The sequence below is a fragment of the Gossypium hirsutum genome, chromosome A11 (assembly GCF_007990345.1).
Source record: "Gossypium hirsutum isolate 1008001.06 chromosome A11, Gossypium_hirsutum_v2.1, whole genome shotgun sequence".
In the NCBI taxonomy this organism is placed as follows: Eukaryota; Viridiplantae; Streptophyta; class Magnoliopsida; order Malvales; family Malvaceae; genus Gossypium; species Gossypium hirsutum.
In genome coordinates, this window is record NC_053434.1 from 95,398,781 (window position 1) to 95,426,136 (window position 27,356).

General features: G+C 36.2%; 1 pseudogene; it reads left to right on the top strand.

Annotated features, from left to right (window-relative positions):
* The first annotated feature begins 23,307 nt into the window (after window positions 1–23,307).
* On the top strand, window positions 23,308–24,467 carry LOC107957153 (blue copper protein 1a-like; annotated as a pseudogene).
* Window positions 24,468–27,356: the final 2,889 nt, after the last annotated feature.

The window sequence follows — 27,356 nt, forward strand, 5'->3', positions numbered from 1 at the left end:
TGTCGTTTGGGCTCACTAATGCCCCTGCGGTATTTATGGATTTGATGAATCGAATCTTCAGACAGTATTTGGACCGGTTCGTAGTTGTGTTCATTGATGACATCTTGGTCTATTCAAGAGATGAGGCCGAACATGCTGAGCACCTGAGGTTAGTGTTGCAAATTTTATGGGATAAGAAGTTATATGCTAAGTTCAGTAAGTGTGAGTTCTGGTTAAGAGAGGTTAGCTTCTTGGGTCATGTGGTATCTGCATCGGGTATTCGAGTTGACTCGAGCAAAATTTTAGCCATACTTAACTGGAAGCCTCCGAGAAATATTACTGAGGTTCGAAGCTTTTTGGGACTTGCCGGTTACTACCGACGGTTTGTAAAAGGTTTCTCGATGATAGCCACACCAATGACGAAGCTACTTCAAAAAGATGTTAAGTTCGAATGGACGGAAAAATGTCAGAAAAGTTTTGATCAACTGAAAACTTATTTGACTGAAGCTCCAATTCTAGTGCAGCCCGAATTAGGCAAAGAGTTTGTCATTTATAGTGATGCATCCCTACTTGGGTTGGGTTGTGTTTTGATGCAAGAAGGTCGAGTTGTGGCCTATGCTTCGAGACAATTGAAGCCACACGAGAAAAATTACCCGACCCATGATCTCGAACTAGCTGCCATCGCATTTGCCTTGAAAATATGGTGACATTATTTATTTGGTGAAAAGTGCCATGTATATTCGGATCACAAAAGTCTCAAATATTTGATGACTCAAAGAGACTTGAATCTGCAACAAAGGCGTTGGCTTGAGTTGTTGAAAGATTACGAGCTTGTCATTGATTATCACCCGGGAAAGGCTAATGTGGTTGCGGACGCCTTAAGCCAGAAATCACTGTTTGCTTTACGAGCGATGAATGTACACTTGTCTGTTCTACCCGACAATGTGTTAGTAGCTGAATTAAAGGCCAAACCATTATTGATTCATCAAATTCGTGAAGCTCAAAAAGTCGATGATGAATTGGTTGCAAAACGAGCTGAATGTGTTCCGAATATGGAATCCGAATTTCAAATTGATAATGACGATTGTTTGAGGTTCAGAAGTCATTTGTGCGTTCCAAGAAATTCAGAACTCATTTCGATGATTCTGAACGAGGCCCGTTGTAGCCGAATATCAATTCACCCGGGGAGTACGAAAATGTACAACGATCTGAGACGCCAGTTTTGGTGGCGTGGTATGAAACGAGACATTTCCGATTTTGTATTGAAGTGTTTAATATGTCAACAAATGAAGGCGGAACATCAAGTGCCTACGGGTTTACTCCAGCCGATCATGATACCTGAATGGAAATGGGATCGAGTCACGATGGATTTCGTATCTGGGTTGCCAGTATCGGCAAGTAAGAAAGATGCGATTTGGGTTGTTGTGGATAGACTGACTAAGTCGGCTCACTTTATCCCCGTACGCACGGATTTTTCATTGGATAAACTAGCTGAATTGTATGTTTCTCAGATTGTGAGATTACACGGGGTACCGATTTCTATTGTGTCGGATAGAGATCCGAGATTCACCTCGCGATTTTGGAAGAAATTGCAAGAAGCTTTGGGTACCAAGCTGCATTTTAGCACCGCTTTTCATCCACAAACCGATGGTCAATCCGAGCGGATAATTCAGATACTTGAGGATATGTTGAGATGTTGCATCCTCGAGTTTAGTGGTTCATGGGAGCGGTATTTACCTTTGATTGAATTCGCTTACAACAATAGTTTTCAATCAAGTATTAAGATGGCACCCTACGAGGCTTTGTACGGGCGTAAATGCCGTACGCCATTGTTTTGGACCGAGCTCGGTGAAAGTAAAATTTTCGGAGTGGATTTGATTAAAGATGCTGAACAGAAAGTAAAAATAATTCGTGAAAGTCTGAAGGCAGCATCAGATCGTCAGAAGTCGTATGCGGATTTAAAACGAAGAGATATTGAGTATCAAGTGGGAGACAAAGTGTTTCTTAAGGTCTCACCTTGGAAAAAGATACTCAGGTTTGGCCGTAAGGGCAAACTGAGTCCGAGGTTCATAGGGCCATATGAAGTATCCGAACGAATTGGTCCAGTTGCGTATCGATTGATTTTGCCCCCTGAACTTGAAAAGATTCACGAAGTCTTTCATGTTTCGATGCTTCGACGTTATAGATCAGATCCATCGCACATAATTAATCCATCAGAGGTTGAAATTCAACCCGATAAGAGTTATGAAGAAGAACAGATTCGTATCCTGGCTCGTGAAGTGAAAGAGTTACGAAACAAAAGGGTTCCTTTAGTGAAAGTGTTATGGCTCAAACACGGGATGGACGAAGCTACTTGGGAAACCGAGAACTCTATGAAAGAACGTTACCCAAACCTAATTACCGGTAAGATTTTCGGGGACGAAAATTTCTTAAGTGGGGGAGAGTTGTGACAGCCCTAAATTGACCCTAGTCGGAAAGTGGTTTCGGGACCATTAAACCGAGTCATAAAGATAATTAACCGTCATAGTTGATGCTCACTATATGTACATATGCATGTGTGAAAATTTCATGTTTGAATTTTGTTAATAGTAAGTGAATTTTATCAAATAGAACTTATGTGAGAGAATTTGGAAATGTGCTAGGCAAATGTAAAGTGGCCTAATAATGCATGTTGTGAAATGATGGGTTTGCATCTCAAATTACCCAAAATTAAAGCATAGTGGTCGGCCATGCTATGGGTGGAAACATGTTGTAAACAAGTTGTGTTAGTGAGTTATGTTAGAAAGAATAAAAAAAGGGGTTAGGATTAAAGTAATGCAAAAGGGAGGAGTGATGAAAAAAAAATGGTCTCATCCATGCCCCCCCTTTTCCGTGAATGGAAGAAAGAAAACAAAGAAAAAAAAGTGTTCATCCTTGAACATCTTTGGCCGAATAGAAGAAAGAAAGGAAGGGAATGAGCTTAGAGAAAAATCGGCTATGAAGGCTCACTAGATTAAGGTATGTTTAATGTTGCTTTGAAAGTTCATACATCCCTTGGATGATTAGTCTAAATTCTAACTATCTCATGGATGGATTTGGGATTATTAGAGAGTTAGTATTCAACTAAGAGGCTTCAAAAGTTTTAGTTGAAGCCTTGAAACTATTAGCATGTTAGCTATATGGATGTGTTATGAGGCTTGAGGTGTTAGGTAAATTTGAACTCATCACCAAGTTCTTTAAGCAATCCAAACTAAAAGTTTCGATATTGAGGTATCTTGAGCATCCGACCATGGTAGGAAGTAGAAGGGAAATATGGTTGTTGTTAGATGAAGTAGAGTCTAACAAATGAGCACATATGTGCATTAGTTGCTAGATGGAGAAGAATCGGCTAGCAAGTTGTGTGCTAAGGCCGAATATAATTTTGTATATTAATGAGTAATGCATGTGTTGAATTGATGGAAAGGGAGAGGATGCTTTAATAGTGTATATATGTGTATTAGCGAAGTTTTGAACTTGAAACAAAATGGTGTTTAGTCAATACAAGTGACCATACTTGTAGAATGTATTAAGTGTTGCAATCGGCCTTAGCATAGATGTGTATGTTCGGCCACATGAATGAGTACATAAGTTGATGTGTATGTTCGGCCATAGGTAAGCATATTGATGGCTTTATCTTGACTTAGAAAATTTGGCTAAGGGGAATATTAGCTAATATGTTGAATTCGATTCGTGATTTCGTACATATGGGACTCTAATGTCTAATGTATATATGGGCTAAGTACCTTGAGCTTCTCTTTTGATGTTAGAATGAATTGTATTAAATTGCTTAAGGTGATTAAAAATGCGTATGACCATTGTGTATTTGAGCTAGAAGGTGGCTATATGACCTATTAAATTTCTTGTCATATTCGACCATAAGCTAGCATAATGAGACTTTAATAAGTTAAACTTGTGTGAACTAGCTCAAGAGCCTAGAGGAACAAAGTTGGATAAAGGGAAGGAAAAAGTGATTGAATAGCCGTTGAAGCCGTTCGACAACATCCGAGGTAAGTTTTCGAGTAACGAGACTTAGTTTACGATTTGATTAAGTCATGACGTATGAGCGTAACAAATATACGGTGATATGATGATTCTACTTGAATTTTATGTTGAGTTAATTTGTCTATACGTGTGACGGGTAGCCGTATGTGCATAGAGATTGTGTCATAAAGCAAACTAAACCATGCTGTTTGTATGTGGCTAGTGAGCCGAAAATGGGATTGCTTAATATGTGACTTGTGTTTGAACTCTGATTATGAAAATGGAATATAAATGTGTCATGATTTGTTGATATGTGCATGAATATTTGGATGATAATCGGGCTAAGTCCCGAAGGCATTTGGGCTAGTGACTAGTCCCGGGCTAAGTCCCGAAGGCATTTATGCTAGTTACTATATCCGGGCTATGTCCCGAAGGCATTTGTGCGTGTTACTATATCCGAGCTAAGTCCCGAAGGCATTCGTGCGAGTTACTATATCCGGGCTATGTCCCGAAGGCATTCGAGCGAGTAGCTATATCCGATTAAATCTCGAAGGTACTTGGCTTGGGAATGAGCGACCTTGTTGTAATAGTTTCAATTAATACGCTCGTAAAATCCCAGCGATGAGGTATGTTTCGTATGTGCTTTAAATTAGTTGATCCCTTACAAATAAGTATTCGCTCAGTCGGTAATGAGCTACCGGCCTTTGGCTATGTTGATCTTTTGTGTATGAATATAAGGGTTGGTAATGTGAAGTAAGTATGATATTGAGAATTTGTGCATGTCAAATTATCCATTTAGCCATATGAATGCTACATTTTAGTTGTGTCAAATTTTATGGCTCAAAACTTACTAAGCATTAAATGCTTACTCCGCTTCTGTAAATCTCTGTTTTATAGATTCTGGTTCTTCAGCTATCGGACTCGAGATTTTTGAAGTCGAAGTTTCCCACACTATCAAAGCCCCTTTTGGTACACTTTTGGTTGAACTTTGAAATGGCATGTATAGGACTACCCTTTTTGTTATTAGTCAAGTACTTTGGTGTTGTATATATTTGGATAGCCATGCGAAAATGGCTTATATATATTTTGAGCATAATGTTATAATCATCTTGAATGTATATGTTCATTAAGAGGCATGGAAATGTTTGGCAACGATTAGCCATTAGAATGGTTCATCATGATTATATTTTGGGCTATATATGCTAAAGGGCTAGTTGAATCATGGAAACTATGAAATAGGTAAAGTCTACCTTAAAGGCAGGTGCTGAGAGCAGCAGTGATGTAGATTTGAAAAATCACTAAAAATAGTAGGAATGGAATTAAATAGTGAATAAATTATGTAATAAAACCTTGATGAATCTAATTTCACATGGAAGAAACAAAACAATCATATGAGTTGTATGTTAAGAGATATTTAGGTTTTTGCGAAACAGGGCCAGAACGGTTTCTGGATTCCCTATTCCGACTTTGGAAATTCATTATAAATTAACCAGAGATATTTAGAAGTCATTCCATATATTTATAGATTCCTTTTCGAGTCTAGTTTCTATAGAAACAAACGTCATCAGTATTGAAGCCCTGTACAGGGAGATATCCAAGTCGTAATGCATGAAGGTCAGTGTAGTCGAACCCTGAAACAGGGGAGATTTTAACTAATATACTGTACTAATTGGCTTGACCAAAAATTCTAGAAAAAACTTTGTAGATGGATATATGAGTCTAGTTTTAGGAAAAATTTACAGAACTGGTTTTCGAGTTTTGGAACTCGAGATATGATTTTTAAGGTGATAGTGACGCAGTTAGCCAGCTCGTCTGGAAATTTAAAATGGATTGTGCAAATAAGTGAATTAAGTCTGTTTGCACCTCGTGTCCGACTCCGGAAACGGGGTCGGGTACGGGGTGTTACAGTTGATGCATGATTATGTGCAAAAATTGATGCTACTTTATCATTTAGCAATGTTGCTTTAGCAAAAATTGTGTTGTGCATGAACATTACTCTAGACGAGCAATGATTAAAGTTTGGGGTGTGTAAACTTGAAATTATATAGGATTTTTCAAAATGTTTTTACCACTTGTTTTCTTAGTAAATGTGTTTATCTTGAGTAATTATGATTGAAATAAGTGAATTTTTCTTAATTAGTAATTTTGGACATGAATTTAAAAAGCATGTGAAATTATGCTTAATTACATGATTTTCATGCATATTTTATATGAATTCATGTTAATTTATTAATGTATGTATTTTTCACTATGTAGGTAGGTTATTGGAGACATGATTTAAATAAATAAAATATGGTCATGCACAAACTATCAATGTGGATAGGAAGACCAATCAATTTTGGGCACAGGGTTGACTACTTGACCTAGTAAAGAAAGGTGATAAAAGATGGATATGTCTGCTAAGTTATTGGACTGAAAAAACCGTCCAATAAGGGAAAGTAAAAGCCCAATTCCGGCACTTGAAGATGGCTGCTCAAAATATGTTTATGGATATTAAATTGAAGGTCCCTAAAGTTAAAAAATAATTAGAATTTAGCCCAACAACTTCTCTGTTGAAACTGTCCACTAAATAGTCATTTTTAGCTTGAAATTCAAATTCAAATTGAGAAGACTTGGTCATCCCTTTTCCTTGAAGCATGGTTAGCCACATGAGAGAGGGAAGGAAGGGAATTTAAACCTATTTTTAGTAAATTCAAACCCTTACCTTCACCTATAAATGCCTTGTCATCCCTCACTTTTAAATTATCCCTTATCACTCAACATTCTCTCTCACTCACTCTAGTTTTCTCTTAATTCCTTTTCCCCTTTTTCCCTTGCATAGTCGTCCATCCCTTCTCCCATCTTTAGCCTCAAAAGCTTTGTCAAAAGCACTCTCTACCCAGCTACCTTCTAAACTCTTAGCAAAAGAAGCATAATCAGAATGGAGGAGTGCTTTAGTCAGAATAAATCCGAAAGGTTGTTAAACTGAGCAGAGTTGAGCATATCAGTCAGAATAGATCTGAAAGGCTATTGAATTGAGTCTACTCTTTCCTCTTGATTATTTATTTTAATGTGCTTGCTTTGAGTTTTATGTTTTTGACATCAACTATGAAGTTTTAATTCCTATCTACTAGGATAATTATATTAAGCTAATGAGATTTATTTAATTCATGTTGAAATGTTTTGTGTCTCAATCAATTATGTTTTCAATTAATATCATGATGCATTTCATTCATACGTGATTGGGTGCATTCAGATTAGCTGAGTAATCCTGACCAGGCGACGGCTAGTAGACGCATAACTAAATGCAATGCTTAATTCAGGTCATTAAGACCGACTAAGTTAAGGTTCATAATATCTTTAGTTAGCTCTATTATGTTTCATGGTTTTTAGGTTTATGTAATTAAACTATTGCAAACAAAAATGTCCCTGTGATCTTGCATAAATACTACGAAACCCTTAGTCTAATATGATCAGTAACATGCATATTTAATAAAGTAAAATATTCAAGAAGACTTAATTTGGTTTCCGAACCCGTAAGAGATTGTGTTGCCATGGAAATAATTCTGAACATGTTAGCATGAAGAAAGTAAATTGAATTAATTAATATAATTATCCTAGCTCATTTAAAGTTGGTTGATTTTGTTGCTAAAGCCTTCATTCATACACTTAGGTAAATTGCATTTAGATTAGAAATTGCATTAGGGATCACTTTTGTATTTAATTAATCTAATCATCACAATCCAAATTTATTGATTTTTTTAAATCAAATTGATAATTATAATTTTGCAATTAATTCTTTAAACTTATTCAATCCCTGTGGAGATGATAACTCATTTTTACTTACTTATTACTTGAACAACTACATACACTTGCGTAAACACGTTACAAATCGTTACATGTACCGTCTTATTATGTTCCATATCCTAACTCATTTATTTTCACACAAGCATAAAATATGCCAAATTTTTCTATTTCTAGTCCTATGGCAGGTTAGGCTATTGGTCACCCATCACCGATGTGGTACACGACTGGTGTAACGACCCTATAGTCAGGGGCAGGGATTTAAATTGCGGTCCGATACCGGTATAGCGGCCGTTATATAGCAGTAGCAGCGCCATCCAAAATCGTTATTGCTGAAAATAGCAGTGTGAAGCAGAGTCACACCAATAGCGGTAGATCACGGCCGCAATTTAACGGGTAACGGCCAATTGCGACAATAACGGGCCGCTATTCCCGCTATTTTACAATAACGAAAAATAAAATTTTTGCAGAGAATGAATAAAGAGCAAAGGTAAGAACGGAAAATGAGAAGGGAAAAAAGGGGTAAATAGGGAAGAAAATAAAGGGAAGAAAGAGAAAAAAATGTATTGTATTATATAGTTATAAATTTATAATGGGGTAAGAAAGGAAATGATAAGACCTTATGGGGGCCAGCTGTTATTGTCTGAAGATTTTTTTGAATAGGTTTTCTTTTTTTCTCTGTTTGATTTATTCAGTTTACTTTGGGCCATTCTATTTTGAGGCCTGGTTTTTTCAAGTTTCTTTAGGTCTATTTTATTGGACTTTTAAGCTGACTTTGCAGATGATTTATTGTTTTGGCTTAGGTTTATTTTCTTTATAAAATTTAGTCGATTTCTTCAACAAAAAAAAGTAATAATAAAAATATTTGAGACCCATAAAAATTATATATTAAAATATTTTAGAAAATTAATTTTAATTATAAATAAAAAAATATCAATATTTTCATTTACATTGAGTATTTTAACATAAAATATATATATAAATAATAAAAATCTTTTTTATTACTGTATCTGTGTCTTCATTTTTTAAAAATTACTGTGTCATGATGAATATCTCTGTAAAGTGTTTCACATTAACAATAGGTTCTAATTTTTTTCATGTTATTAAATTGTTAGATCCCTACCTTTCTGAGTCGGATTATGTTAACTGTATTACTCAAGTTTAATATTCTTTTAACCTTCTAATAAGTGTTAGAAAACACTCTAAAAATCATTAAAAGTGACTTTTTATAATTATAATTATAATTATTATGTTTTACAGTAAGTTGCGCGAATTTTAAAAAAATTCACGACCGCGACATCCACAGTGACTGCAATAGCATCCGTTATCTCCGCAACCGCGATAAACGCAACGCGGCCGAAAACGCGACCGCAACCGCAATTTAAATCCCTGGTCAGGGGTGTAAGAAAGTGCATTGCCGGGACTCCGTTCCCATAAATTAGACTTGCAAAAGTTTTTAATAAATATTTACAAAGCTAGTTGCATAGTTAATTAGGTTTCGGTTAAGCGAATTTGCCTTAATTAAGAGTTATTATAGTATAAGGACTAAATCGCATATAGGGTGAAAGTTGAATTATAGATTAAAAATTAATAGGGGGACTAAAGTAGTAATTATCTAAATTTTTAATGTGGTAGACGACATTAATGTTGTATTATATATATAATAGTTTAATATATATATGTTATATATTATAATTAATAAAATGAAATTGATATGTATATATATTAAATAATAATAATAGTTAGTATAATAAAACAAAATAGGAAATGAAAGAAAGAGAACATGCAAAATTAAAAAGAAAGCAAAAGAAAAAGAGAAAGAAGAGAGGGAAAGGCGCAAGACCTAAGGGTTTTTAAGTTTCAAACTTCAATTGGTTAGTCAATTTAGTCCCTTTTCTTATAATTTTTATATTTTGGAATCCCGGTGTTTAGTACTACCCGACCCATGTTGAAATTTTAGCATTGACTAAGATTTCAAATGTTGTTATTATTAAATAGTTTTAGTATTAGATATTAAATTGATAGATTTTTAAGCTAGAAATGGAAAATGATTAAATTGTAGAACAAATTGTAAATTTTGAGCAATAAGGACTAAATTGTAAAAAAATAAAAATTTAGGAATTTAATTGAAAATAGGGTGCTAAATTAAGCTTAAAGTGAAATTAGTATAAAAATATAGAGTTAATTATGAAAAATAAAAATTAGTTTCGGTTTAAGGGCTAAATTGGAATCTAAGCAAATATTAAGAAAAAATTGAAATATTTAATGTGAAATTGATTAGTGTTGTATTAATGTATTTTAATTGTTTTAATTCCGTAACTAACGTCGTACCGGAATCCTTGACTAAAAAGGGGAAGGATAAAATCGACGTCGAATAGCTTGGAATCCACGGTTTGTGTTTCTATAATTCAAACTAATTTGTAAATTATTGCATTGAAATTATTACATATGGTAAGCATTAGAGGTAAGAATTAATGTGCTTTATAATTGAATTGAATGTATAGTTGATTGAATGAGATTGATTTGGCATGTGTTATGAATGTATTGAGTAATTGGATATTTGAAATGAATATATGTGTAATTGTGATAATGTTAAATATGAGAATTCAATTAGTTGTATTTCAAAAGTGAAATGATACCTTATTACCTGTATCGGGCGGAGTTGGATATAAATAGCATGTCATAGGATAGGAAAAGTTCAGGGATTTCTTCGACTATGAGTCGATAAGGCACTAGGTGCCAATTTGCTTCGGTTTAACCGATAAAACACTGGGTATCAATTTATATAGTGCTGGGCACAGTTATTATTTCAGATTTATCCGATGAGGCACTGGATGCCAAACTAGTGAGTTGGTTAGATTCGTGTATCCATTCGAGTCCGAGTCGTGTTAATAGGAGAAAATAAATAATAAAGTTCTATACTGATATTGAGATGGCATGGTATGTGAGATGGAAATGAGATAATAGATTGAAAAATGAAATGTGAAATATGCTGTGAACAAAAGAAATATATGAGTTATGTACTCATGAATTGAATGTGGAATGAGTTATGTCATTGTATAAATAAAATGTTGATTGATATATGGAAAGCTATTTATATAGCAAGTGATGGGAATTGAGATAATTGTTTAAGCCAAATCTTTAACAGCCCGGTTTAGACCCTAATCAGAATAGTGGTTTCGGGACCACAAATCTGAGTTAAAAAATATTTTTATATTATTTTCTGTCCTTATAATATGTGAATTGATATATGTGAAAATTTCGTGATTTAATTTTATCGTTTGTGTGCTCGATTTGATAAAAAGTCTTAACCGCGTAAAATGCAAAAGTAGCATACTATATGTTAAAGTGCCGAATTGTTATGGCATATTAATGTACGGTCCTTATGATGTGAATATGCCATGATTAATGTTAATGGACTTTCATGGACATGAATTATTATGTGTTAAAGGTTATTAATCAAGGACATTTTTGTAATTATGTTAATAAAGGTTAATAAAATAAAACAAAATCAAATTTTAGTCACATTATCATCTTGTTGGCCGAAAATACAAAAGAAAGAAAGCCATGGATGTGTTTTTAGGGTTCGGCAACTTATAAGCTTGATTAAAGTACGATATTGACTCGGTTTTTGATGATTTCTATGTTTTTGTGATTGTTGTTTAGTTCCCTAGCTAGCCCATGCTTGAATTTTTAAAATTTGATGAAGATTTTAAGTTGAGCCATTGATGAAGTTGTGAGCTTTGTGATGTTAATTGATGAAAGATGAAAGACATGTGTTAGATTAATGTGTTTTGTATTTGAATTTTTGATGAATTTGAGTAATTTGGGCTAAATTGTGAAAATGAGATTTTGAAAGACTAAAATGTGAAATAAATGAAATATATGGGCTTATATGGGCTAGAGGAAAATCCAACCTAGCATGTGTAATATGAAATTATATGTATTTTGTGATTTTATGAATTAGGGACTAAAGAGTTAAAATGTGAAAATGTGAGGGCTAATTTGTAAAATGCCCTAAATATATGCATATGGATTGAATTGAATGATTTGTTGAATAAAAGAGTTAAATTTGAATATGTATAGATCAAAAACCAAAGAAAACAGAATTAGATCGAGGAAAGTCGAAAGTAGTTGAATAGCCGTTTGTTTCCGTTCATTCTCGTACGAGGTAAGTCGATATACAAATAAATGTGTTTTGAATTGAATTATTATTGCTTATATGCTATTGAATAAGGATGAATGGCTATTTGAGTTAAATATGAGAAATCTGAGAAAGTTCTGATAATGTGACGACGTCCGAGAAGCCCTATACGAACCATAGGAATAGTTAGGATACATATGTCATGACATAGGATTCAGAGGTGTGTTATTGTGTAAGACCACACCTGGAACATTGGCATCAATTTGAGATTTACGTGTAAGACCATGTCTGGGACATCGGCATAGTATTTGATTTCGTGTAAGACCCTGTCTGGGACAGTAGCATTAATATTTGATTACATGTAAGACCACGTCTGGGATGTTGTCATTGTATGAGTTTTCTAAGTTATCCGTGTATCCTATTTGATTCTGTACGGTTCAAAAGGCATTCCGAGGAACGAATGACTATGTGAATGTGTATCCAATTTAGGTACGTTTGAAATGTATATCATGTTTGAGAATGAAAGGCAAGTATATGTACATTTGTGGACATATGTTATATGTGAGTGAATTACAATCAAATGAGCTATATGAGACAAATGGATATATGATTATATTTTACCATGAGCTACATGAATGAATTGGTTTCGAATTGTGTTATGTGATAAGTTAATTTGTATATGGGTTACTAAGCTTTTGAAAGCTTACTTTGCTTGTTTTTCAATTATTTTATAGATTATCGAAGCTACCGAAAGCTCGGGGATCATCGAGGATCATCACTACACTATCGAAATCTATTTTGGTGCATTTTGAAAATGTGAATATTTAAGTATGGCATGTATAGGCTAGAAGTATTTAATTATGATTTTCGAAGTGTATATCACGCCATGTGATATGGCTAGATTAAAGTTTCTATTTGGTTTGGTTTTTGGTATATAAGTTGTGTTAAGAAATAGTATGTTTTGATATGCATAAATAGCCTAGTGAGAAATGGTCAATTTGGTAAGTTAGTTATGTGAATTAGTTATGGAAATGGTATGATTTTGATATGAGAATGGATGTGAAAAATTGGGATAATGACATGTATGAATGGATGAGTTTGGTATGTGATTTTGGTATGCTTTGGTTTGGATAATAAGGATGAAATTGGTTGGTGATTATATGACATGAATGATGAATGTTTTGTGATTGAAATTGTTGAAATTATGGTGCAATTGATGCTTAATTGATGCTTGTAGGGAGGACCCAAAATGGGTGGCATATGGGCCTTATAAATGGCCTATTTTTTGCCCACAGAGGCAGGGACAGGTGTGTGTGTCTCTGCCGTGCCACTCGAGGGCCAGTTCAAAGTGAGCCTAGGCAAACCACATGGTTGCACACACGGGCGTGTGCCAGGTCATGTGGCCAACTCAGTAGCCTCCCTAATTTTTACACGGCCTAGCACAAGAGTATGTGTTGTGGTCGTGTGGATAAGTTAGAATGTATGCCCTGTTTCGCTACGGCCTAGACACACAGGCATGTCTAATGCCGTGTGAGTCACACAGCCTGTTCACATGGGCATGTGACCTTTATAAATTTGAAAATTTGTTTCGTTCCGAGAAATTTTGTATGTGCTTGGATTAGTCCTAGGTCCTAATGCATGTTTAAGGTCTCGTTGACCTAAGAAAGGGACTTTGTGATGATGTTTGACTATCATGCCATGATGTGTGGATGATATTTGTGAATTGATTATAAAATGTTCTGATATGTTTGGTAATGCCTCATAACCTTAGTCCGGGGACGGTACAGGTTAGGGGTGTTACAAAATCAAGTAGGAAATCATGTGAAAAACTGAATACAATATAGAATGATGCATTAATATGTATGAAATTGAAATGATGATATCTTGTAATGTTATGCTTAGTTAATAATTTGATTAAAAATTTAAGTTGAGCATTCATGTATTATTATGTCTTTAATTGTTAGGATTATAGAAATATCACTGAGTTTTACTCAGCGTACGGCTTTGCTTTCCGTGCGCAGGTTAGGTACTTCTCTTTTAATCGTCAATTCAGCATCCAGCAACGATCCTAATCTCAAATGTGGTGATGTTTATCTTTTGTAATGGCATGTACCTAAGACGCGTTTGTGTTTTTAATCAATTTGGTATATGTTATGTACTTGAGTTTGAATATAATGTTGTTTGGTATGTATATAATCATATGTTGTGTTTGAAGCCATAATTTAGCATGCTGTTTTGAACCTAAGACATGTTAAGTGTTTGTTAATATAAGTGATGTTTTGGGTAGATATGAGTTAGGACAAATTGATGGATTTTGGCATGTTTAAAACTTTGATTTGAATGATGTATTGATGATAAGTTTTGATTATATAAATATGGTACCAATGAGGGTACATTGGTTAGTCACCTAGGATGATTGTTTTGGCATGTTTTGAGTGTGTTTGATCGTGTTTTGTACAAGTTAAACTAATGGTTTTTGAGTTTCTTAAGACCCAAGCAAGTAGGAAATGGTAAACTTGTTGTTTAAGGCATATTTTAGGTCCACGCGGCCAGACACACGGGCATGTGACTTGGCCATGTGAGACACATGGCTCACACACAGGCGTGCGAGGCCATTTTCGAGGGTTACACGGCCTGACACACGAGCGTGTGGCTTGGCCATGTAACCCAAGTCAATGAGTTACACGGGAATGGACTGGGACACAGCCGTGTGTCCCTTCTTCGAATGCCCAAATGACTAGACACATGGGCGTGTGACTTGGTCATGTGAGTCACACGGCCTAGCCACACGACCGTATGACCCCTGTAGTTGGAATTTTTTTAACTTTTTCTTAATTTTTTCAAATGTTCCTAATTTAGTCCTAAATCATTTCTAAAGTTTTTTTAAACCCTCAATAACTTGGATAAGGGACTCTATACATGTTAATGATGAATTATATTATGATTTTTGAAATGTTTGGAAATGAATGATTTAGATTATGGTTATTCAGTAATGCTCTGAAACCCTATTTTGGCGACGGATATGGGTTAGGGGTCTTACATTTAGTGGGTCATCTCATTTCCTGATGATGGTGACGCATACGATGATGTATAGGTCATCTATGCATGAGGCATCAACGGGGAGTCCATTTGTTATCCCATCAGATTATGGAACTCAACGTAGTTACGCTCATTCGTCATAGGTGACACAAACGCCTCTGGCATCATTATTCTATAAGGGTGGATCATCTTCCCAGCCACACAGGTATAGACCAAAGGTTGTAGGAATTCAAGGGTCTTCATCAATCGAAGGCAAACCCCAACAACCATAACCTCGGCCTAAAGCTGAACCTAGATAGAATCCAGCATGTAATCATCGACAACCCCAATGTGGCATAGATTTCGATTGGCATATGTATTGATGAATTGTAAATTGTATCATTTAAATTAATATAAGTTCTTTTGAATCTTTTTTTGTACACTATCTGATTTAGCTATCCATTAAACCCTAATCAAAATTCGAATTTACCTTGAATTTTTTCACATAGCATTGCAATAAGATTTGATTTGAATAGAAATATCAAATGTTTTTGTTGAAAATTCACGTGAACAAATATTAAATTTATTTTGGATTAACAATGGCTAACAATTCCTATGAAGACATATTATAATGTTTAACTTCGATGTGGACAAGACGGCATTGTATTACCCGGGTTCCTACAATATCCGCATAACCTCTGCTAGTTTGAGCACTCTCGAATATCCATGTTGTCGCATATTTAGGTCAAGCACGGTTAACTTTTTGGTTTGCAACACAAATCTCTATCAGGTAACAACTTAAATAGAGGAAGCAAGCAATATAAGTTGTAACAGTCTGGTTTTGACCCTAGTCGGAATAGTGGTTTCGGGACCACAAATCCGAGTCTGAAAAATATCTTAATATTATTTTCTGTGTTTGTGATATGTGAATTTATATCTGCGAAATTTCTGTGATTTAATTTGTTTGTTTCTGTGCTTAATTATGAAAAAGGACTTAATCGCAATGAATGCAAAAGTAGCTTTCTATTTGATTAAGTGCCTAATTAATTTGTCTTGTTAAATATGAGGTATTTAAGATGCAATTAGACCATTTTTATATGGTATGGACAATTATGAACATTAGTGGATGGAAATTAATGTTTTATTAACAAGGCTAAAATGGTAAAAAGTGTATAAATGATATATTACATAAAAATAAACATGAAATGTGTCCATAATAGGTTGTTCTTGCCGGAAATCAAAGGAAAAAGAAAGAAATAAGCTTATTTAGGGTTCGGCCCTTGTTCATCTTGATTAAGGTATGAATTTTCAACCGTTTTTGATAATTTCTACGTTTCTGTGATCGTTGTTTCATGTTCTTCAAAGGCCATGTCTGAATTTCTATTTCTGTTAAAGATTTCATGAAATGCCATTGTTGATATCATGAGTTTTGTGATTTTTTTGAATGAATCATAAATGCTTGGTAGATGATTTATAAGTTTTGTCTTTGAATTTTGATGAAATAGAGCTATTTGGGCTAATTTGTAAAAATGAGGTTTTGAAGGACTAAATTGTGAATTAAATATGTTATTTGGGCTTTTATGGAAGCCATGTATATTCGTCCAAGCTATAGTCTTGGTGAATTTTGCATATTTGTGATTTTGTGAAAAATGGACTAAATTGTCAAAGTGTGAAAATGTAAGGGCTAAAATGAAAAGTGCCCTAAATATGTGTTCATGGATTATTTTGAGTGAAATGAATGATTGAATGGTTGAATTTGAATTTATTAGATCAAGAACAAAGAAAATCGGACTTGGATCAAGGGAAGTCCAAAATAGTTGAATAGTCGACTGGTTCCGTCTGAAATCCATACGAGGTAAGTCAAATTACAATTACGTGTTAAACTGATTAAATTTTGCATATACAAACTTTAATTTGTATTGGATAGCCTTGAGAGCCTGATGAATACCTTTTGAGTAAAATCTTTTAATATGTTGGTATCCGAAAAGCTTTGTATGCTTCTAAAGGAACGTTGACATCTATATGAGATATCCTGTAAGACTGTGTCTGGGACAAGGCCTCGATTGATATTTACGAATAAGACCATGTCTGGGACATCGGCATCGTATCTGATTTCATATAATACCCTTTCTGGGATAGAGGCATTGATATTGAATTATATGTAAGACCACGTCTAGGACGTCGGCGTTGTACTTGTTTACGAATATCTGTATAGTTTCTGAACCATCTGATGAAAGAGTACGAAATATGAGAATGAGTTTATGAAATGTATAACCTATACAAGTACGTATGAATCGTACTAAATTTTGAATATGAAAGACTCTATCTCTGTGAAATATGCATGGAATTTGGAAATAAAGCATGACATAAAAGCAAACAAAGGAGCACGGTTAAGCTTATGAATTATTCTATGAAATGACTATAAATCTTTATGGTTGAATTGTACTTATATGCTTTAGTAGTTAAACCAATTGTATTTGGCTTACTAAGCTCTTTGTAGCTTAATATATGTGATTTCTGCCTGTTTTACAGTTATCGTAGCTACTGAAGGCTCGGGGATAGTCGAGGATCATCACTACACTATCGAACTCATTTTGGTACTCTTGAAAGTGTAAATATTTTAAAGTATGGCATGCATAGGCTAGAAGGTTTACGTATTAAATTTTGAATTGTAAATATAGGTTATACAATAAAAGTTGGCTATCAAATGGTATGTTTGTGTTAAGTTTTGGTATGGTTTGAATGAGTTGTTTAATGACGATGAAATAGTTGTAATGAAGCATGTTCTGAGCATGAAATTGGCTGAATATTTTTTTAGGAATGTTGTTTAATTTGTCTTGTAGGAATGACCCATAAAGGGGTGGCAAATTGGCTTAAACCAAGCCTGCATTGTGCCACACGGCCATAGTACACGGGCGTGTTTGTTGGCCATGGGCTTAAGTCAGTAGCTAGATAAGAATCACATGGTCGTGGCACACGGGCGTGTCTGTTGGCCGTGGGAATAAGTCAGTATTTAAGCTCTATTTTGGCACGGTTGGATCACATGGGCGTGTCTAGTGCCCGTGTAAGAAACAAGGTCTGGTCATACGAGCGTGTGACCTCAACAGAATTGAAAATTTTCTCTAAGTTCTGAAATTTTTGAATGTGTTCGGTTTAGTTCTGACCTTTTCTAAAAGTATGTCTTAGGTCTTCGAGACCTCCAGAAGAGATGAATTGTTGAATTGTTTATGCATTAATATGTGATTCTGTATTGATCTATAATGTTCTGTCTATCTGGTAATACCCTTACCTATTCCGGCAACAGTTACGAGATAGGGGTGTTACATAAGCAACCACATACGTTCATTTAGGACCGGCGGGAACACATGTCTCCACACATTGTACGAGTTTTTTAATTTTTACACTTCGTCGATAAAGCTCTTGGGACCCAAACGGATATCATACAACCTACAATTGCATGAGCGCATAGATAAAGAATTAAATCAAATATCCCACAGTCGCTAGTCCTATTTCTCAAGTGTACCCGATACACCCCCTAGCAATACCTTGGTCTGGCTTGTCGAACTCCGTCACCTGAAACCATAGGTCATCGCTCGAGTGACAAAATGCATGAATGCAATTTGCTCGTGCCTTACCATTATTAATTTCTTCCACTACCGTCGGGCACCATACATGGCCTCCTTGCAATTTCCCGGCATAACTCGTTGCTAACTTTGGGAACAATTCTGCCAAATAGAAGTATATCTCTTTCGCAACTGCAGTTATCAGCAAATGACGTATTCCCTTTAAAACAGAATTGATGCATTCCACCAGGTTCGATGTCTTGTGGCCATATCATAGCCCATCATCGTATACTTGTGTCCACTGTTCAAATGGTATGTTTTTGAGATATGTTGCCCCTGCCGAGTTAATTGACCACAACATTTCCAACATCTCATTAAAATGGTCCTTCATGATCTCATACCCTATCAATATAAGTGCATAGCGAATAAAAATACAAACAAGATAATACTGGTGGCAATCAGATACCCATGTTTACCACTTGTCATCGTTTAATAGTAGACCGATATTGCCGGTAATAGTTGGACGTAATGTGCCTTAGGTACTATTGATGGTATGCGCGATCCCAGAGGCTTCCTTATTGTTCAATTGTGAATAGTATTCTAGCTTCCCGATCCAAGATGACGAATATATAAGGTTCGGGGTGGACATGCCACCTCAACCTAGACAAAAAGAAATCCTAGTCGTATGCTTTCTTCCCTGGTGTTATTGCAAACGCGATTAGAAGGATCCTTCGATTACCATTCTATGCCATAGCCAACAACAGTCGATGGGTATATCTACCATACATAAAGGTACCATCTATTTGTACCAACGACTTGCAGTATTGGAATACATTCCGGCATTGCTTGAATGTCCAAAATAGACGCTTGAACACTCGACACCCACCAAGCAAGCGATTGTTATACTATACAAGACCCATTTTAAGATTTTTTATGCAACCAGGTATGTACCTCTCCAGCACTTGACACCACTACCATAACTCATTGTATGGTGCGTCCTACCCACTGTGCATATTCTTTAAGGTCTTCTATTTAGCTATCCACGCCTTGTAGTGCAAAGGCATGTAGTTGAATTGGTTACGAATATTGGCAATTAAAACAAACACGAAGTCCTCGGATCTGCTTTCAGCATTGGTAGTATTATGCCCACAATCATATCTTAATCTAGCTTCGAATGATTCCGTTAAACATCTACAACTTCATGAATACGTCAAATTAATTGGAAATAACCTTAAACCCTAAATAAAACCCTCAAAACCTAGTGATAATTTACCAAAGGCAACACATGTATGCGTACCGGTGAACTTTTTAATCATCCATAACCCTATTTTCTTCTTAAAGAAGCCATAATTTTCCATGAGTTGCTGTCGTTTCACACTACACACGTCCCCTCAAACTTCTCAGATTTGGATTTAACAATGTAAAAGTTAACCCCATTCTTGATGTTGTATCATTCCAATGCTGCGAGAAAACCATATTTACTGGAAAACTCCCTACCTGCTTCTTAATCACCCGAATCCAACGATACACTTCTGTGGCCAAGCTTCCTATGTGGTAGGTCTACAAACACCAACGCATCCTCTACTGGAGGATCGACAATATGCATGTAGGCTAGCGACGAGTATGATGTGAACAGTGGATCTTCTTCTTCTTCATTTTCATCACCTCCTTCACAGTCTTCAAGTTCAATTGGGGTAGGGTGCAGTTCAAAAAATAATTGAACTTCTGAACCATCGACATTAGGATATCAGGGTGGATCCACATCGGATTCATTATCATCTTCACTCACTGACCCACTAACATATGCCATGTTGGAGGTCCCCTCACCGATGGACGTCGTAGGGAGTAAATCATCCCTTCTCGTGTACGTTTTGGAACGTCCAAAATCAATCCACTAACATATCACAGCGTCAAAAATCAACCCATCGAGTTGCATGTCCCATCCACTAACTAAGTTTCGTGTAAGGGTCATGTATTTCGTTCTACCACCAAAATCCAATGGTTCGGTGTTCTGCCTCCTACAATTAAAATATAACACTGAGATGGATAAGTATCTTCCCATTGATGATCCTGGGATATCATAATGGAAACTTTTTAATATCAACATTTTCAACTATTCTCACCTCTCGCACAGGAAGAGATGTTGAAGACCCAAGTCCTTCATCCAATCTTGAAAATTCCACATATAACTCAAGAAACAGTGATCCACTTTCAAGGTGCGTCTGCACCATCGCCTCTAAACCCCGAGCACCTTTGATATCAAATGAGACATATCTCACGGGATCGACTGAAACACAAAATCGATACTTAATAGCCGAAGCTCTCATTGCAAAAGATCTAAAGATTTTTCGCTTAATTCTTTTACAAAGTTCTGTCAACTCTATGTTCTGGTTAAAAGCCAGTCGCGTTGTGTTCTTTGGTAAAAAAGTCATGTCGTTCTCGGTGTCACAGACCTCACCATCGTAATTAATAATAGCATTAATTCATCTACTCATTTTCAACCAATTTATCTATCAAAAGAAATTCAAAAGACGAAAAATTAACACAAAAAATCAAAACATTATGCAATAAATATAATGCTTCATATAAATATTAACACGAAAAATCAACTTATACCTTCAACCCCAACTTTTATTCTTCTAAACTTCTTCAATTTTTATTGCTCCAACTTCTGCCATCAAAGGCTGAAATATGGGTCATTTATAGCCTAAGGGAATGCATCCCACTCATTTATGTAAAATTCCCTGGATAGTGGGAGTTGAAATTTATAGCCTGGCCCAGAATCCCACATGCCCGTGTGGTTCATCTGTGTGGGCTCACATGCCTCGTGTGGCCTATACGGCCCAATTGGTCGAGCCCATGTCTCGCACATGGCCTCACCAGTCCTCACACGTCCATGTCATGAGCCCGTGTCACGCGCACACAGCCTAGTTCGTCTATCACACGCCCGTGTGCTACCACATGGCTTACCACACGAGCGACCACACACTCGTGTGACGTCGACAGTTTCATTTTTCAGCTTTCACCGATTCTCGTTTTCTGTGTTTTTGGGTGTGTACCTGGTATTGAATTGATGCAAAAGTAATTCTCGAGCCTTCCAAGACATATATTTAACCAACACAACTCTCAATTATTCACTTAACAATGAAATAAACTGAGCCTAAAACATGATATCCAATCTACCCTTACCTTCAATGCTTCAAGATCGATTTGCTTACGAAACAGTACAGGAAGAGTCTCGATCCTAGCGAAACGATGTTTCCCAAACATCAAAATAACCCCTTAGTCAGAAACTTAACATTCTCAACTTCAAACACATATGAATACTTACTGAAGTTGTCCATGAAACTACAAAATAAAGAACAAGAATACAGTTGCAGTCGATATGGGAAGAAAAACGAAAGAAAGTGAGAAGAGAAGGGTAAGTTTCGAAAAAGAGAGGGGAACAACAAAGCGTTTAACGTCAATAGTTTCTGAGGGAAGAGAAAAACTGAAATTGGGAAACCCAAAACTCTCTCGGTCAAACGAACAAAAATATTGCCTACACAAGGATTCAAACTCAAGACCACCTACATACTAATACTCTGTTTAACCACTAGACCAGTAAGCACATTCTGATATGAAATCACAAGTACTTAAATATAAGCCCACTACTCTAGAAACAGACTTACTTCAAAAAAATACCAAAATTTGCCTAAGTCATGGCTTGAACTTGAGACCTCTACATACACCTAGAACACTCAAAACACTAAAGTAGGTACACACTTGTGTCACATTTCACAAAGCCAAAATATAACATTTTTGGGGCATTTTTCACAAACCTCATCTCAGGAATCCTGGGATTTTTTTCAAAGCCATCTCATCAAATTTATTTTTTCAGAAGCAACAATACTGAAAAGGACAGCCAGTTGAAAATGTTTTCAGTACTTTTGCTGACTATGCATCCTACTTAGAACGTTTTTTCTCTACAAAACTCAACCATCTAGTCAAAAATATTTCTTCAGAACCCATCCCCTCAAAACTATTTTTTCAAAATCCATCCTGTACAAATTATTTTTCTCAAACCCCTTAAACCCTAAAAAATAATGAAAATTCTAAACCTAGACACTTAAAAAATAAGAAAAAACCTAAACCCTAACCCTAAATAATTAATTTTAAAAAAACCCTAAATGGCATGGGAAAACAAAAGCAAAAGCACGCCCACGTGGATGCTATTTACAAAAATGCTTCCACGTCAACGCGTTTTATTTGACATCAGCGAAAAAAGTTCTGAGCTAGACACGCTTTTTTGTGTTTTCCCTAAAAAAGATGCCAATTCAGTGCGTTTTTGTAAAAGTTGACCATTTTCCGTCATTTTTGAAAAAAATCGGTCTATTTTTGTATTTTTTTTTAAGAAAAGGGTATTTTCTGGTCAATTGGTCAATCTAAACATTAATAAAATAAAAATTATATTTAAAAATTATAAAATTGAAAAAAAAAACTATAATTAAGTTCTGCAGGCATGTTTCCAAGTCGTGACGTGTGTTTAAAATTTTTAATGTTTTTATTTTAATCTTCTCAATCTTATTGCAATTTGGATTTTTCAATGCAAGATATTCTAACTTCCAATTATTGAATACAATCCAGTAGATTTATGTACAACCCAATGTTTATATGCTGCTGACCTTCGCCGGTTCCTCACAGTTTCGGGAACTTCTTAATTTTCTATAGCTACGTATTCCAATACCAAACTATAAATATGTCCGTAATTATGCTGCTTATTACCCAAACTAGATCCTTCAATCAAAGGATTTGATAAATTTTACATTTTATAAGCTTCAAATGGCTTCGAACAAGCTTCTTATGCTCTCAGTTGTAGCCATTTGTCTTCCTGCAATGGCTATGGCAACTGATTATCTCGTCGGGGATGATAGCGGATGGACCATCAATTTCGATTATCAAGCTTGGGCAAAGGATAAAGTATTTTACGTGGGTGATAAATTCGGTATATTCACCATATTTTCTTCTTAAAGTTTTTAATATATTCTTAATTAATCTTCAATGCTTAATCTTCTCTAACAATCTCTACGAGTTTGTTACTAGTACACTCTTTGTGTAAAGCATTTAGCTTTGCACTGTGCGTTTACAATTGTCTAATTTGGAAGTTGATTTACTTTGAGAGGGAATTCAATTTTTGAAATGTTATTTTTTGAGATGTTGGTTGGTATTGTTCTTAAAGTGTTTATATTTTATTTTAGTGTTGGGATTTTGCCATCTAACTTCAAAAAATGTTTAAAGAGTAGTGTTCTTATCTACTAAGATCATTTAAGGGTTTAAGTTCGAACCCCATCAAAGCTAAATTCAAAGACAAAACCTCGAGACTAAAATCGAACATTGACACCTCAATAACAATATCATTTGTTTGATGTCTGAGTTGGCTTATTAAAAGAACACTTCAAAGCTATTCTTAATATATTTTTTTACTCAAAAATGAATTGGCAGTGTTCTAATACCCTAAAGGATATCACAATGTGTTCAAAGTAAACGGTACAGCTTTCAAGAATTGTGACATTCCACCGGCAAACCAAGCTCTCAGCTCCGGAAATGACACTGTAGTCCTTAACACCCTCGGTAGAAAGTGGTACATCTGCGGTGTTAGTAACCATTGCTCTGCTTATGCCCAAAAGCTTTTCATCACTGTTCAATACCAGTATGGTTGGGCACCAGCACCAACCCCTCAAATACTACAAGTTAGTCAACCATGGGCACCAACTCCTGCACCCACTCCCTCTTCACCTTCAACACCCGCACCTACACCTTCAGTGCCAGACACAATAGTTACTGACCCTTGGGCATCATCTCCAATATCGTCTTCACCTCCACTGCCAACACCTATTGCACCTTCATGGCCACCGGCTCCGTCTTTGCCTACAACACCAGCACCAACTCCTGAGCGTTGGGCACCAAACTACACTTTCAGTGCCAGAAACAACAGCTACTGACCCTTGGGCACCAGCTCCTGCACCTTTGGCACCATCTCCAATATCTTCTCCACCTTCACTGCCAACACCTACTGCACCTTCATGGCCACCGGCTCCATCTCCTTATCCATGGATTTGATCTACCATCATCCCATCATGCTTACACGGCTGCGTACTCCAATGATTATGATTGTCATCAAATTTTCTAGCTCTTATTACCGGAAAAATAAGTTTCTTTATTGGTTCTATATATGTTTACTTGTAGTAATTTTTTCTAGGTTCCAATGTTATTGATCATCATTGGTTACAAATTAATAAATCAAGGGTGCCTCGTTATTTGATTTTGTTGAAGTAATGGTCAGCATGCAGCAACCAAGACTATCGAAGGCACTACATGCAGAAGCTGCTGGTTCTTCTAGTCAGCAAGCTGTTTATGTTTCATTTTGTAATTTTAAGTTAGAGTAATGTAACTTAGTTGCTTTATAACTATGTTAGGTTTATGTTTGATGTAATTTTGATGTTGATTGAGCTGATAAATCAGCTTTGTTTATTTTTTCAAGCTAATTAGCACAAGTTACTATGTGTATTAGTGGTAGTAGGTGAAGTTTAGGTCAACCTACTGTTTTGTCAAGATTGTAAACTTGTTTATGTATTGGCTTTGTGCCATATTCAGTTTAAGGAATGAATTCAGCAAGTTTTCATCCATATGCTCTCCATTTTTAGTTTTGCTTCAAAATCTATTTGAGTTTTCTGCTTTGTTTCTCCTGCAAGTCAAGAGACTTGCTCGACAAGCATTCTGTTGAAGCTTGCTGCTGTTGCACTTAGATCCAACAATTGGTATCTAGAGCCATATTCTTAGAGGACCTGTTGTAGTTCAGTATCAAAACGATGGCATCATCAGGTTTTTCACCAGCTTTACCACCTATCTTCAATGGAGAGGGCTTCAACATTTGGGCAGTTAAGATGAGGACTTACCTGCAGGCATTCGACCTATGGGAAGTTGTTAACTCAGATGCTGAGCCAGCACCTCTTCGAGCTAATCCAACAGTTGCTCAAATAAGGCAACACACTGATGAAAGAACAAAAAGGCACAAGGCCATGTCATGCATACAGAATTGTGTGACAGATGTGATCTTTATGAGGATCATGGCCTGTGAAACACCAAAGGAGGCTTGGGACAAGCTGAAAGAAGAATTTCAGGGGACTGAGAAAATAAGGCAACAACAGCTGCTCAATTTGAGAAGAGATTTCGAAAATCTCAAAATGAAAGAGGAAGAAATAGTTAAGCAGTACTCAGATCGGATTATGGCTGTTGTAAACAGCATAAGGCTCCTAGGAGTGCAATTCAGTGAAGCTAGAATGGTTGAGAAAGTCATGTCCACTCTACCAGAGAGGTATGAAGCTAAGATTTCATCCCTCGAAGACTCAAGGGACTTGACAACTATCTCCTTAACTGAGCTAATCAATGCCTTGTATGCACAAGAGCAAAGAAGAGCCAACAGACAAGAGGAGCACCAGGAAGGGGCTTTTCAAGCCAAAGAAGCCTCGAGTATCAAAACTCATAAAGGCAAAAAGTTCTGGAAAAACAGGTCTAAGCCTGATGCTGCTAGGGGCAGTGACCAACTCTACAGACATTGTAAAAGAACTGGTCATCCAGAAGATAGATGCTGGTTTAGACCAGATGCGGTATGCCAACACTGCAAGAAGAAAGGCCATGTTGAAAAAGTTTGCAAGAATAGAAGCAAACCAAGACAGAATCAATTTCAGCAACAAAAGGTAGAAGCTCGAGTAGCTGAAGAAAGCAGTGATCAAGAAGAACATGTTTTTGCTGTGTCATGTGCAGCAAATCAGAAGAAGGGTTCAAAGGGCTGGCTTCTAGACAGTGGGTGCACAAACCACATGTCACTAGATGCAACTATCTTCAAAACCCTGGACAGAACCTGCAAAACCAAAGTCAAAATTGGAAATGGTCAGTTGATTAATGCTGAAGGAAGAGGAGATGTGCTGATTTATACCTCTACAGGTGGCAAAATCATTTCAAATGTACTTTTGGTACCTGAAACCGATAGAAACCTTCTCAGTATAACTCAACTACTTGAGAAAGGTTACTCAGTTGTGTTCAAGGAGAAAGAATGTCAAATTTTTTATCCAAGTGGATCAAACCTCATAACAGTCACCATGACTGATAAATGTTTTGAAGTAGACTGGCCAAATGACTTACATTCAGCCTGCAAAGCCTCCACTGATGACTCAAGACTCTGGCATCAGAGGCTTGGACATACAAACTACAAATCCATAGCCCGCATGGTCAATGAAGGTCTGGCAGAAAATTTCATCGATTCAGTGAAGAATGATGAGCTTTGTGAGATATGTCAGCAAGGAAAATTGGCAAGATTTCCATTTCCAACAAGCACAACATGGAGAGCATCAGAGAAGCTCCAGCTTGTGCATACAGATGTGTGTGGACCAATGAAGACTGAGTCTCTCAAAGGAAGCAGGTACTTTATTCTATTTATTGATGACTTTACAAGATACTGCTGGATTTATTTTCTAAAACAGAAATCAGAAGTTCCATCTGTGTTCTTGAAGTATAAAGCTGCTGTTGAAACTGAGTCTGGTTGCAAACTTAAAGCAATGAGGTCAGATAATGGAACTGAGTACACCTCAGCTCAGTTCCAAGCCTACTGTGAAGAAGCAGGTATCAAACACCAGTTGACCAATGTGTATACACCCCAACAGAATGGGGTCAGTGAAAGGAAAAATAGAAGCTTGATGAACATGGCAAGATGTCTTCTGTTTGAGAAGAATTTGCCCAAAACTCTGTGGGCTGAAGCTGTTAACACAGCAGTTTATCTCCAAAACAGGCTCCCAACCAAGGCTCTGGCTGAGAAGACTCCATTTGAAGCCTGG